This window comes from Syngnathus acus, chromosome 3, assembly GCF_901709675.1.
Source record: "Syngnathus acus chromosome 3, fSynAcu1.2, whole genome shotgun sequence".
NCBI lineage: Eukaryota > Metazoa > Chordata > Actinopteri > Syngnathiformes > Syngnathidae > Syngnathus > Syngnathus acus.
Genome location: NC_051089.1, coordinates 14,264,021 through 14,268,021, shown reverse-complemented (window position 1 = coordinate 14,268,021; position 4,001 = coordinate 14,264,021).

Here is a 4,001-nt window from a genome sequence, read left to right as displayed (position 1 = left end):
GCAGAATCAATGGATGAGTTGCAGGCCAATGTCCCGTTCAAACAGAGATCGATGCTGCAGGAGTGGCAGAGTGATGAGGAGGAGAGGAGGGTAGCTCTGGTTGCTGGAAATGTAGAGAGAGAGGAGGAATAGAGAGAGAGGCAAAAGAGGAGGGGACAGAAAGGGTAGTGTGTCTCGCCCACTAAGTACAGAGAGAGGCTGACTGACTGCTGCTGCAGTGAAGTCACGGCTGGTGCTCTGAGTGCTGTTGGTTACTAAGAGAGGCAAAAGCTTCCCCGCACTCCGTGGGACACACCCCTCCCCTCCGGCCTTGCCACATGGCTCATGCACGCAAGGAAACAACGCGCGGCCGTCCTGCTTTGTCACTCAATAGTCTTGGTGATGGGCTAATGCAGCTTATAAATGGGTAGTCAGGTAAAGCGATGCAGGACGGAATGACTCAGCAAAAACACAATGATTGTGCGTCGCACTTTGCTACCCGGCATGCTGAACACTGCTGTGGGTGTTGCATGGCTGATAGAATCAATGCCATTTTCTGCAAGGGCACCTGCGTGTTATCTGCACAAAATGAGAATTCATATGATTGTTTGTTTGTCTTGTGTATTATTGCACCTTCAATCTCTCGAGCAGAAAAAAACCCGACTTGATATACGGTATTTTCCGCACTATAAGGCGCACCTAAAAACCTCCAATTTCTCAAAAGCCGACAGTGCGCCTTATAATCAGGTGCGCCTTATATATGGACCAATATGGAGCCACTACAGCAGGCGTGTCCAAAGTCCAGCCCGCGGGCCAAATGTATATATCTTATATATGGACAACGTTTTAAAATGGGCCATTCATTGAAGGTGCGCCTTATAATCCGGTGCGCCTTATATATGGACAAAGTTTTAAAATGGGCCATTCATTGAAGGTGCGCCTTATTATCCGGTGCGCCTTATAGTGCGGAAAATATGGTATATATATGTTTTTTTATGTAGTTTTCATTGTGCTCTTTGCTGCTTAAGATATTTCCAGGGTGGTCCCCACCTCTCGTCCAGTTGGCTGGTTCCAGTTCAGCCTATGTATTGGTCCAATTTCATATTAATAATGAGGTGAGGTAATCATTGGGTGTTGGTATTACATACCAGAAAGTCTGACTCTGAAGTAGCACACCTGTCTCATGTGTTCCATCCCTCTCTGCAGAAGTGCAAGTGAGCGGAAATGTATTATGTATGGATGGACGTTAACATAATTATTTTCAGAATTATAATGTAAACAAGTCTTCATCTGGGTGATCCAGTAAAACTGTTGTGGCATGGTGGTTGACTGGTTAACACATCTGCTTCACAATGCAGAGGTTGTGGCTGGCAACCAGTTCAGGGTGTCCCGCGCCTCCTCAGCTGGGATAGGCTTCAGCATGCCCACAACCCTGGTGAGGAGAAGCGGTTAAGAAAATAGTCAGATGGATATTATATTTTGTGAGATTTTTTACCCTAAAAATGACAAGCAAAAATGACAATTGGTCCTAATATTAATTATTTCCTGCACAGTGAAGGAAACAGAGCCAACAAGATTTAGCCTAACAATTACCATCCTCGGAATCGCTTCTCCTCACGAGAGTCATGGGCTAACCCTAACAACAATAATGTTCACAAATTATACATCATTGTCAATTCTATTATATTTCCCGCTTATATTTGGTGGATAAAATTACTATCAAAGTATAAAGGTGCAATTTTAATGACCACTAATAATAATTCCTAATTATAACAATCCAACTGCAAAAGAAACTTTTTTTTTTTCTTCTTAGTACTATAACCCCCAGAAAGTTGGATTGTCCGTCCAATATTTACTGCCAGTTTCTCAGGTGCGAAAATAGATGGCCACCCCTGCACTGAACCGTTTGTCAAGGTCATTTACAGTAACATTAGAGTTCCTCCCATAACTAACCGTTTGCTGCTCTCTTGTGGCTTTGTTGTGTTATTACCTTCAAATGTTTGAAAGTGTTAATACCCTCTAGCTTCCCCTCACTCCCTGTTGTGGTTTGGCTTGTCTCGGCATGACAGCATACAGTCAGTATCCCCATTCCTAACAACAGCTGTGCACCATATTGTACCTCGTCTTTGATCCTTAAATAAAACAGAGGAGATGATTGGACAGCATGAAAACAGGCCAACTTTCACAATCACACACAACAATCGAAAACAGCTCGATTTTAAAATGCAATTCATGGGAAATATTCACATTGTGCATCAGCCTGGGGAGAGTTACTGCAATGTAATTAATAATACATATAAAAAACTACTACTTATGTGCATTGAGTTCCCTTGTGTATGAATTGTGCGATTATACTATGAAAACTTTGCCTTTCCTATTATTGTTACAGTTATCTATCATGGAACATGGACGCTGCAAATGCTAGCCTGCTACCACTACTACTACTCAGGGGTACCATGTAGCCCCCCCAAAACACTACATATCATGCAGGACTGTTCCAAGAATATCTCACCAAAGTCAAAGTCACCAGTGATGGACATGGTGATTTCCCCGGACTTTTTATACAAAACAACTTTTTTTTTTTTTGCAAAAACCAAAAGTTCGGTCAAATTGACCCAACTTCCTAGGCGAGTTAAGTTTTTAACCGAGCAGTTTTAATGGTGTAGTTTTAACCCATACTCACCCATATAGAGCCCATAACAGACCCAGACTGGATTGACCAGTTCTGACCCATGCCCAGTGAGCAGACTGTAACCCATACATGCCCATTAAGCCCTTACTGAGACATGGCACCGAGGTGTGGGTGACCAGTTTTGACCCATGTCCACATAGTCCATAAATAACCCTGATTGCACCCACCATTTCAAGCTCATGCCCTCAGAGCCCAGATGGAACCTGCATGGACCCCAATTGCAGTGCCCATTTTGTATCCATGAAGCCCACATTTACTCCAAATGGGGGCCAATGGGACATGTTGGCTGGGAAAGTACAGTATGTTCTCTCACTTCTACATCTTCTAAAAGCACTCTTCAGTTTGCACGGAGACCACCAGAGGGACCACCTTCATGGCTGTAATACTGAGCAGTGCTTCTCTTAAAAACCCCTCCTCTCACTCTTCTTCCAATCCTTAATCACTGCAGCCCCCCCCCCTACACCACGGCCCCCATTATTTCCCCTCAGAGAAACTGTTGCTCTATTGGAACATATAATGTACAGCTCCTCAAATTTCAGCTTCTGGAGCTGACGGCACAGAGTTCCAGTCAGCCGCAGTCTGCGCACAAAAACACTTCCTCTAGCCTCGATCAGCAAAATGAAGAGAAAGAGGGGAGTGAAAGAAAGGGGAGTAGAGTGAGTAGGACTGTGAAAAGAAAAGCCAGAGGAAAATATGTAACATAGGTTGACAGAAGCAGGATGTATGAGAGACAGCTAGTAGTGAGCCCCATTTAGATTCACGTCATTTTCGATCATATTTTGCTCACAGATTCCTTGACACTTCCATTATTTATGGATTTATTGTATCACTGAACCGCCGCCATCTCTTAAATCGATTTCCACCGAGTCCTCCTTTCTCAACTTTTCCCTTTCCAGAGCTACTTGTTTTCTTCTACCCTCTTGTTTTTTCACCTGGCGGTCATTTACGCTGATTCGTCTTCTAATAAGAGGGGGAAAAAAAGCTCAGACACCTCACAACCCTCACAAGAGCCTCAATTATGGAGAAGTTGTAATTGAAAGTTGGGTTTTTAAAGCTGATAGAATCGGTAAATTGAATTAAGAGTTGCATGCACTTTTGTTGCGGTTGGGCTGTGTTATTTGGAACAGGGCTCAATATATTCACCAATGTTTATTCATTCTTATGTCTTGCACAATTTATTTTCACGCTCATTGATTACTTTGTGCTGGCGACCAAGTCTTTGCGAAAGACAGCTCGGGATAGACTCCAGACCTTATTTTGGGCAAGAGCTACGGAAATCGGATGGACGCTTGATTATTTGACTTTGCCTTACAACGTCAATAGACATTTC